The 11,296-nt window shown below is 41.6% G+C and overlaps 1 non-coding gene across 1 annotated transcript; it reads right to left on the reverse strand.

Annotated features, from left to right (window-relative positions):
* Nucleotides 1–962: 962 nt before the first annotated feature.
* Nucleotides 963–1,045, reverse strand: LOC123118053 (small nucleolar RNA SNORD24). Its single transcript, XR_006457679.1, has one exon. It is a non-coding gene; the product is annotated as a small nucleolar RNA SNORD24 (small nucleolar RNA).
* Nucleotides 1,046–11,296: the final 10,251 nt, after the last annotated feature.

The following is an 11,296-nucleotide window of genomic DNA, read 5'->3' on the forward strand; positions in this document are numbered from 1 at the left end:
ACCAGCGGCACTGCTTGCTCCCATTGCCCAGCTCCTTGCTGCGGAGGACAGCTAGGACTCGGATGCGGAGATCCCTGTGCACGGCATATTGTGTCAATGCTTGCAACAAATAGAAGGACCTCACATATCATAGAATTTGCAGCAAGTTCAAAAAGACGTAATAGATAAGCCTAGCTGTAATTGATAACTAAAATCTACAACAGCTCAAAGTGGCAGTAGCTAAAACACAATCTCAGAAAAAGCATATAATTGATGTGACATAACAAACTAGACAACCGAGAAATTGATGTGACATAGCTAGTTTCCAGCAATATCCAACGACAAATTGATGTCACATATATGTATCTATCATGCAACAACAAATACAAGACATTCAAAACAGAAATGCACAGGTGTAGCCGATGAGCAGGTAATAGTCCTAATTCAGGTCATGTTATCATATCACGTATTACATAAGGACATCTAGGGACATATATAAAAGATCCTCAAATAATCAGCAGACGCCACAATTAGCTTATTCTGGTCATCAGCAAACACATCCCCTGCATATGTAGACACACACCCAGACAAACTAAGCATCAACTTGTGAGGATCAGAGCAACCTACCTACTACAGTAACTTACAATGATGAGCAAGTGAGTGGGTGACAACTAGTTATCACAACAAATGAAGGAGGATGTGTAGGATATAAAATCCGTGAGCTAGGAAAGAAATCAAGTATGCTTATTAGATAGTAGTGGTTGAAAAAATCCATTCATAGCATAGTTTCATCGACCTGGGAGGTTCGCCAGTTGCTTTCTCCTATCGTAGGAGATCTTGGCCTTCATCTTCCTCTTTTCCTCCAGCTCCTGAATACCAGGCCAGAGAGTGATGAGAAACGGTATGCACAAACATCATCTCATAATGAACAAAAATTGGCAACAACGGATGTACTGTACTAATAACATTAGACTAGAAATAAGAGCCTCAGAGATCTTGGTGGTTAAGATCAGCAAGTGGGATAAACCCATTAAGAGTAGCAAATATTTTGATAACATCACAGGCTCTGTTTGGCACGCTGAAAATTAATCAGTTGAACCAGAGGCGATGTTTGGCATCACTGCATTTTACAGTTCCAAAACAGACAGACAGAGTCAGGAATCGGCAGCAAAGCAAGTATACGTATATAGGAATCTCTACTTGGAACCTAGAGTAAGAAGAACGGCTAGAAGAGCACAAGAACTAATTAATCTTGTGGTATTCTTTAACTGGAATGTACGTGCATCATCAACAGAGAGGTGTGAGCTCTGGACTTAATTGGTTGTGAGAATGGACTGGACTGGTATGTTTCAGTCAAGTGATGCGGGATTATCATCATGAGAAAACAACAGATACTGTTGCTGAGCGGACGGAATAGCACATGACTCATCAAAACTCAAAAGGTATAATTTTGACTGTATGTATAATACAACCAGAAATCTCAAGCAAGAGGTGTGAGAACCTTACCAGCCATGAATGAAGCCTCATTGTTGAGGAGGTTGGGTCACAAGCCGCTGCAGGAGGCTAATCTTCTCCGAGACCTTCGCTCGTGTAGGTGCCGTCGAACATGATGGTCATGGTCTACTTGTGAAGGGAACGCAGAAAATGAATCAGTCCAGTCCAAGAAGAGGCGTGCGATGCAACCGAGGCAGGGATTCCCAAAATGAAAAATATAAGAGACAGAGGAAATTCTCAGACCTCACCTCGAGCGCGTGGTGGATTTCGTTGTTGGTGTCATCGGCCCTCCGATCCATCCATCTCCATGAAGAAGGGCTGGACCTTGGCGTCGTTGTACATCCTGAGCAGAGCAGGGGAGCCATCTCCATCCATCTTCATGGCGCCGTGGCGTGGTGGACAGGGAGAGAAGGTGAGGTGTTGGATTTGGGTCCTTGGCGCCGCTAGTGATGGATGTTGGGTGGTCGTCGGTGACCATGAGCCATCGCTCAGGAGCGGTACGGGGTCGGCGAGGATGTACCTGGGATGACCTCATGGACGAAGATGGTGATGTGTGACGCGGAGGGGGAGGAGTGGTCGAGCGGGACGGCAAAGCGGTGGTCGCGGAGGCTGAGGTCCGGTGCCGCGTACCTCGGCCCGGCCTGGTGCGGCGCGGGCGCGGCCGTGGCCGCGGCGGCTCTGGCGGCCGGCGAGGACGATGACATGGACATCCTCGTCGGATCCGGTGGCACGAGAAGCGGAGGCCAGGATGTAGTCGTCCCTGTGGACGAGGATGGAGCGCTCGGGCGTGGCGGATCCGGCCCCATTCTTGTTGGCGAAGTCGGATCTCCCGGCGGCGGCCTTGGCGGAGCAGGGAACCGGGGCAAGGGAGGAGGAGGGAGGTGGTGGCGGCAATCTGGAAGGGAAGAGGAGCAGGGAGCCGGGGCGAGGAGGGAGGGAGGAGGATTGGATCTGGCATTGGGAGAGGGGTTCCGGTTGAGGATGGATCGATGGATGTGGGATCTTGCCGGAGGGATAGGAGGGAGGAGCAGAGCACGGTGATCTTGCCGGAGGGGAAGGAGGAAGGGGAAGGATGGATCTGCGAGGGGAGGGGCGGGTGGCGGCGAGGGGAGGGATTTGCGAGCGCTAGGGTTACCTGAGAGAGCGGAGGGGTGGATGGACGGACGGATGGATGGATGGACAGATGTTTGCCATGTCACTGATCCATGCCACAGCTGGTTCCACCAATCAGAATTAAGCATTTTTTATTTCTTCTCTTATAGTTTGTACCCTCTTATTCAGGCAAACATTTAACCTCTTATAGTTAGTTCAAATAAACCAATATTTTGTACATGTGTGTATTTAGGCACGACAAACAATGTTGATTTGGGAGGTTTTCATTTTCTTTGCTCAAAAGAACCATTTTTCATTTTCTGAGTGACCAGAATGTGTTTTTTTGTGAAGGACCTACCATATGTTTCTTTTAAAATTGGACCAAATCATTTTTCTAAAATACTAGGACATATTTAATGCACATTTGACCAAATGGTCGGGTGTAAAAAGTTTTGATCCACCTCTCATGAAAAAGACAAATTTTCGGCGATTCAGCTGGAAGCGGGTCAAATTTGAACTGTAGTTGCCTTATAGTTTGCTCTTTATTTTTCCAAAAATCATTTCTAGGTACATAAGTATCTATTAATCAGAGAAACACCAAAAAAAATTGCAAGATTCAATCACTAGCTATGAACGGTCATTCCCGCCGTTTTGACCATTTTGAAACGGGCATAAAAAATTCAAAAAAAATCAAAAAATTGGGAAACCTTCGCATTGTGTCATTATATGTGGCCAAGTTCCCAGGAAAAATAATAAACTTGTAATACGGCAATTATTTTAAAAAAGTGTTCTCAGAAATGAGCTATCATGCGTGAAGATTCATGGCTTTCAAGCCAAATGATCGATCTTATGGCCACATTCATGGCATAGTTTGTTCAAATGATCTCGTATTGTGCACAAGGGTGCATCTTGGAATTCCAAACAATGTTGCCTAAAGGAGTTTTCACTTTCATTGCACAAAAGAGCCATTTTCCATTTTTCGAGTGCCCCAAATGAGGTTTTTTTGTGAAGGACCTACCAAATAATTATTGCAAAATTGGACCAAATCATTTTTCTAAAATACTAGGCCATATTTAATGCACAATTGACCAAATTGTTGGGTGTAAAAAGTTTTGATCCACCTCTGGTGAAAAAGACAAATTCCCGTCGATTTAGTTGGAAACGGGTCAAATTTGAACTGCAGCTGCCTCATAGTTTGCTCTTTATTTTTTCCAAAAATCATTTCTAGGTACATAAGTATCTATTTAATCAGAGAAACATGAAAAGTTTTCCAAGATTCAACCACTAGCTAGGAACGGTCATTCCTGCATTTTGATCGCATTTTGAAACGGGCATAAAAAATTCAAAAAAATCAAAAAATTGGGAAACCTTCGCATTGTGTCATTATATGTGTCCAAGTTCCCAGGAAAAATAATAAACTTGTAATACGGCAATTATTTTAAAAAAGTGTTCTCAGAAATGAGCTGTCATGCGTGAAGATTCATGGCTTTCAAGCCAAATGATCAATCTTATGGCCACATTCATGGCATAGTTTGTTCAAATGATCTCATATTGTGCACAAGGGTGCATCATGGAATTCCAAACAATGTTGCCTAATGGAGTTTTCACTTTCATTGCACAAAAGATCCATTTTCCATTTTTCGGGTGCCCCAAATGAGGTTTTTTTGTGAAGGACCTTCCAAATAATTATTGCAAAATTGTACCAAATCATTTTTCTAAAATACTAGGCCATATTTAATGCACAATTGACCAAATGGTTGGGTGTAAAAAGTTTTGATCCACCTCTGGTGAAAAAGACAAATTCCCGCCGATTTAGTTGGAAACGGGTCAAATTTGAACTGCAGCTGCCTCATAGTTTGCTATTTATTTTTTCCAAAAATCATATCTAGGTACATAAGTATCTATTTAAACAGGGAAACATCAAAAGTTTTCCAAGATACAACCACTAGCTAGGAACGGTCAAGCCCGCCGTTTTGACCGCATTTTAAAACGGGCATAAAAAATTCAAAAAAAAATCAAAAAATTAGAAAACCTTCGCATTGTGTCATTATATGTGACCAAGTTTCCAGGAAAAATAATAAACTTGTAATACGACAATTATTTTAAAAAAGTGTTCTCAGAAATGAGCTATCATGTGTGAAGATTCATGGCTTTCAAGCCAAATGATCAATCTTATGGCCACATTCATGGCATAGTTTGTTCAAATGACCTCATATCGTCCACAAGGGTGCATCTTGGAATGAAAAACAATGTTGCCTAAGGAACTTTTCATTTTCTTTGGACGAAAAATTCATTTTCCATTTTTTTGAGTGCCCAAAATGAGTTTTTTTGTGAAGGACCTACCATATATTTGTTGCAAAACTGGAACTAATCAATTTTATAAAATACTAGGCCATATATAATGCACAATTGACAAAATGATTGGGTGTCAAAAGTTTTGATCCACCTATGGTGAAAAAGACAAATTCCCGTCGATTCGGTTGGAAGCGGGTCAAATTTGAACTGCAGGTGACTCATAGTTTGCTCTTTATTTTTTCCAAAAATCATTTCTAGGTAAATAAGTATCTATTTAATCAGAAATACATGGCTTGATGGCGAGACATCAAGGTTTAGACGGTGGTTGAGGGCCCCAACTCTAGAGCGCATACGATCGCATGCCGTCGCGTGGTCACCGCATGACCGTGGCGTTGCCATGTGTTCTAGGCGGCCTAGGCATGTCTAGTGGGTTGGGAACTCCCCAGGTAGGTGCTAGGAAGAAAATTATAACATAAGATTCTCATGAGGAGACCGAACTATGCTCAAACATGAATTAGCAGCCAAGTGTTTGATTAGCGGTACGGGAAATGCACATGGCCAATGGGCGTGAGTTTTGGCTGAGGATGATCATATACTAAGAAGAATGTCTTCACAAATTTTTAGAGAAATCAAGAATATATAAATAACACTTCCTTCACAAAGTGCTGCTCTGAACAGAATAGTAAAAGGAATATTTTTGAGTTATTTTTGAACTAGGCAAGGAAGGTTTTTGACATATTTGATGAAGATATGATCCAAACAATTTATGAGAATTTTTTGGGAATTTTTGGAATAACAGAAATATAGGTTGCTTCACAACCTAGGGCAAAAATTGACACATGGACATGACACATAGGCAAAACTGATGAGATGGCGCCTAGTCATCACAACCCACCACAATCTACAAGGCTATGACCATCTATATTGGTCGTTAACAACTAGAAATAAGGCAGCGGACCAGCACTGTTTGCTTTATGACCATTTCGTGTAAGGAAATTGTGACCTTTCTGACCAAAATGGTCACAATGGTTTAGGGTTTGGAGCCCCCCGAACAGCTTTTGACCAATTGGTCTCAAATGGTCATAGATCTATGAGCAATTCTTCCAGGGTCACTGACAGAAGGTCACTAGTTGACATATTTCTTGTAGTGTGGCGGAGTTGTTCTGCCAGGGACACTTCCCTCCGGGAGGGGGAAATCATCACCAACGATCCTCTCATCGGGAGGGGGTCAATCTCCATCAACATCTTCACCAGAACCATCTCATCTCAAAACCCTAGTTCATCTCTTGTATCCAATCTTGTATCAAAACCACAAATTGGTACTTGTGGGTTGCTAGTAGTGTTGATTACTCCTTGTAGTTGATGCTATTTGATTTACTTGGTGGAAGATCATATGTTCAGATCCTTTATGCATATTATTACCCCTATGATTATGAACATGAATATGCTTTGTGAGTAGTTATGTTTGTTCCTGAGGACATGGGTGAAGTCTTGCTATTAGTAGTCATGTGAATTTGGTATTCATTCGATATTTTGATGAGATGTATGTTGTCTCTCCTCTAGTGGTGTTATGTGAACGTCGACTACATGACACTTCACCATTATTTGGGCCTACAGGAAGGCATAGGGAAGTAATAAGTAGATGATGGGTTGCTAGAGTGACAGAAGCTTAAACCCTAGTTTATGCGTTGCTTCGTTAGGGGTTGATATGGACCCATATGTTTAATGATGTGGTTAGGTTTACCTTAATACTCCTTTTTGTAGTTGCGAATGCTTGCAATAGGGGTTAATCATAAGTGGGATGCTTGTCCATGTTAGGGCAGTATCCAAGTGCCGGTCCACCCACATATCAAATTATCAAAGTACCGAACGTGAATCTTATGAACATGATGAAAACTAGCTTGACGATAATTCCCAATGTGTCCTCGGGAGCTCCTTCTTCATTATTAGAATTTGTCCAGGCTTATCCTTTGCTACATAAAGGATTGGGCCATCTTGCTGCACTTTATTTACTTTATTTACTTTTGCTTGTTACTATTTATCTTATCACAAAACTATCTATCACCTACTATTTCAGTGCTTGCAGAGAAAACCTTACCCAAAACCGCTTATCATTTCCTTCTGCTCCTCGTTGGGTTCGACACTCTTACTTATCGAAAGGACTACGATAGATCCCCTATACTTGTGGGTCATCATCGATGTAGATTTCTTTCCGGTTATAGATAGCTCCTCAGAGGAGGATTCAGACAGATGACCAGTCGTATCCCCCCCCCCCCGAGGTGCATGCTCTAACTTGGCTAGGTTATATTGCTCATATCAAGCATATGGTGTCTTGCATTGCCATGCCATCTGCTTATATTAGACATGCTTTTTGTGAATGCCTCCTGTTTGCTTTCTATATCAGATATGTGAATTATGCAATGCCATGTTTTTCATCCAGTTATCATATATGTGAATTATGCACCGCCATGGAGCCAGGCATCATATATGTGAATTATCTCATGCCATCTTTTTTTTCATTACGTATTCCATTTGTCGACAATCTGTGTATATTGAACTACTCTTCATGTGTATCAGCCATTTGAGCCGGTTAAGGAAAAATCTGGAGTGAAAACAAGGTCTTCAGAGCAGGCAATGGTACCTGTTGAAGCATATATCTCGATGGTTACAGGGAGCTCCTCAGAGGAGGATTTAGAGACAGATGACCAGTCCTATATCCCACCTAAGGTGTATGCTCTAAGTTGCAATGTTTATATTTCTCATATGATGCATATGGTGTCTTGCATTGCTTAGTTTAGACATCATATGCACAATATTGAATTCTATCTGCTTAGTTTAGAGATCATACATGCGAGTGCCAGCTGCGTAGTATATGAATCAATTACGTCAATTATATCATGCCATCATGTATAGTTAGACAACATGTATGTGAATTATTTCATCCCAACCTATTTTAGAAAGACATCATATAGTTTTGTCGTGTCATCCTATTTAGGTACTCATCATATGTTGAATTATGACATTATATCCTGTTAAGTTATCCATCATATATCTTAAACTGTGTCATGCTATCCTGTTTAGTTAGGCATCATATATGTGGAATTGTGTCATGCTGTCCTGTTTGGTTAGACAACATATATGTGAATTACCACATCTGTCTATCATACAATGTCTGTACGTTCAATTTCTTTTCTTGTTTATCAGCCATTTGAATTGGAGGGGGTGATGGCAGTATCTAAGGGAGCAAAAACCTGTTCTTCACAAAAGACAGTGCTACCCGTCGATGCAGATAGAACCATGGTTGTACTGGCCCACAAACTAGCCCCACCACACATAATCGAGACTCTTCCAGATTGCAAACTTACACCGTTGGGCAGAGAACAAGCTACAACCCATCTAACCACAACCCCAGCGGATAGTAACCCACTTCTAGTTGACAAAGCACCATGTCCACCACAGAGTACCCCCACACGATCAGTTTGTAAAGCTACTGTGGTGCCCAAAGCACGAAGACCACCACAGCTAACCCAAACTCCATGTTTAAAGCAAAAGAGCAACTGTTCTCAGGTCAGATTCCGTAGCTATGGTCCATACTCCTTTGCTGTTGCATCACTATATTTACTCATACCAACTACTTTAGAATTTGAAGGATCCAAAGAAACTCCAATAGCGCAACAGGTATGTTTTAAACCTATTTCTTTAACTGGATTGTTGTTCTAACTTCTTGATCTATGTTGATTTCAGTTTAAGTTATATAAACAGTTATGTTCTCATGTGATGCACATTACAAGTGCTGCCAATGATGTGTAGTTTCTCACACTTATATTCTGTCTATGTTGCTGTGTCTTAAAAATATATGAGTTGAACTGTGTCTCTATCTTGATTAGGGAACATAAACTAGAATGATATGGACAATACAGTGACCAGTACATAGATATATGTTTGTTTCATGTTGTTATCCTGTCCACCTTACTACTGAACCGGTTTACCAAAATGAGTTTCGTATACTACAAGCTAAACCTGTGATGTGTCTGTTTGTTTCTCTTGTAGTATGCAAATAGAATATTGGAGAAGAGCACCCCACTATGCAATGGTAGAGAAAGTAATGCAGATAAGGTTCAAGATAGTGAGACAACCTTGTTTATATCCAAGAAAGGTGATAAAAACGATCTTGTAGACAGTGAGAAAACCCCACAGTCCTGCGTTGATGTAGTGTTCGAGTTACTGGCCAGTACCGCTGGCACAAGCTCTTCGAACTCGCTGCCTGAATCACTTTGGCTTCTTCAGTCTCAGCTACAAGCTGAAAGGCATCAGTCAGCTGTGCTGCGGCAAGAAGCCGAAGGACTGAGGAAGTCCCTGCAGAATTCAGATGTGTACTTTCTTGTGCAATAGCAAGCGCTGGAGGATTTAAGCACCAAACAAGAGAAAGTTAATAAGCTTGCTAAGCATCTTGCCAGCATTATGGGTACCCAGGATATTGTTTCTTGAACTCTTTTGAAGTGGTTTCAGTTCTAGACTTGTCTGCGGCATTTATATGCTGCTTTGTTCCCTATATTTGCACTAGTGGTGAACTTTGATGCCAAGTGGATGTAATATGTGTAATAGCCGTGATAGCCTAGCATAAGTTACTTGCTTATTTATTTCCTTATTGTCTTGTTTATTTGTTTGCTTGTAGTCAGTGCAGTTCTTTTTCCGCGGTTTGCTAGTGGCTGCAATAACCTATTTTTTAAAACTAGGCCACAATAACCATGGGCTAATATTTACTGTAGTGACACTGGGCCTCCTACGGGCCGTAGAAACAGTGGGCCTTCTACGGGCCGTAGAAACAGTAGGCCTTCTATGGGCCATAGAAACAATGGGCCTTCTACGGGCCGTATCATCAATGGGCCTTATACGGGCCGTATGATCGATTGGTCAAACATGGGCCAATAACATGCCGCATTATGGTCGTAAACGGGCTAGAGTTGGAAACGGCCCAATGTATTAATAGGCCATATTTGAAAGTGTAGACACCCTCTCAATCCCAACTAAAAGTAATCATTAACAACCCAACAAATTAAATTAAGTAACATGATGAGATTCACATGATAATCCAAGTACTAGATACTCAAGATGTCCATAACCGGGGACACAGCTAACTAGGATTAGTTTATACACTCTGCAAAGGTTTGCGCACTTTTCCCCACAAGACTCTATATCCTCCGTTGGTTTTCTCGCACTACATGGTGTTTCAGAAACGGATGACCGAGACATAGTCTTTCAGAAGCGCTAGCACCTTACGATGGGTAGACCGTTACACCTAATTTCCCCAACATCTGCTAGTCTACCACTGTAAGAGTTCGCACGACTTAATCAACTATGATAGAGCCTGTAGTAGCTTGTGGCTGCACACAGAAGTTTCTAGCATGAATAATCTCATGATCCTTTTGAGCCTAGGTGGCGGTCCATAAAGAAAAACACGAAATCGCTGGAATACCCAGGTGCCTCAATCCACCAAGATGTGTATTAAAGTTGCCACCTTAAATAAACCATTAATTAACAATCTCACATCTTTCATGGATACACTCATCCAATCCACGTCTACTAGCATAGCATGGCATAATAAGCAAACGTAGAGTAACTCCCAAGGGTTTCATAATAAAACAGGTAATAGGTACTACCTCATCTACTTCCCAAGACCCATATATTAATTAGATCCTAATCATGCAATTGTGTGAGGATTGATCTAATGCAATAAAACTAGGTAGTAAAGAGCTATGATCAAAGTGTTACTTGCATTGCTAATGATCCGTGAAACCTAGAGATTCATAGTAGCACGTGGTGCACTCCGGGTACTCTATCGCAAACAAACAAGCATACAATGAGTACTCATCTGATGCACAGGTAAAACACGAATAATAGAACTAACCAGAAAGTTCAACTTAAGAACTCCGGTTTGCAAAAAGAATCAAATCAAACGAAGCAACGAAAGTCAAACGGCGAAAGAAACAAGCTTCGTTTTACTAATCTGGACCTAAGTCAAATTTTACAGAAGCAAAAACTTGTTTGAGTTGGTTAAACGGAAAGAGGGTTTCGAGACGAAACTCTAGGCGCTTGAATCGCCTGATTCCGATAAATAAGCAAAAAGTTATACTAGAACGAAAATCGGATCAGAAATCGCGATCAGAAATAACCGCGGAAAATCCGAGAGAAAGAAAAACTGACGAACAGACTAACGAATGAACGTTCGTTAACTGAGACTAAACAAAGAATTCGGCCGTTAAAACGAACGAACGGGCGAACGCTCGCTAAATAAATAAACGGAAAAAACCGATTAATAAAAAAACAAATCTAGGGTTTCTAAAAAACCGGATCGGGTTTTAAAAAAAAACGGACCACGGCGGCGATGGCGGTTACCTCCGGCTCGGCTCCGGCGGGACGGCGGGACGGCGTGGGC

This window comes from Triticum aestivum, chromosome 5B (assembly GCF_018294505.1).
Source record: "Triticum aestivum cultivar Chinese Spring chromosome 5B, IWGSC CS RefSeq v2.1, whole genome shotgun sequence".
NCBI classification, from domain to species: Eukaryota; Viridiplantae; Streptophyta; class Magnoliopsida; order Poales; family Poaceae; genus Triticum; species Triticum aestivum.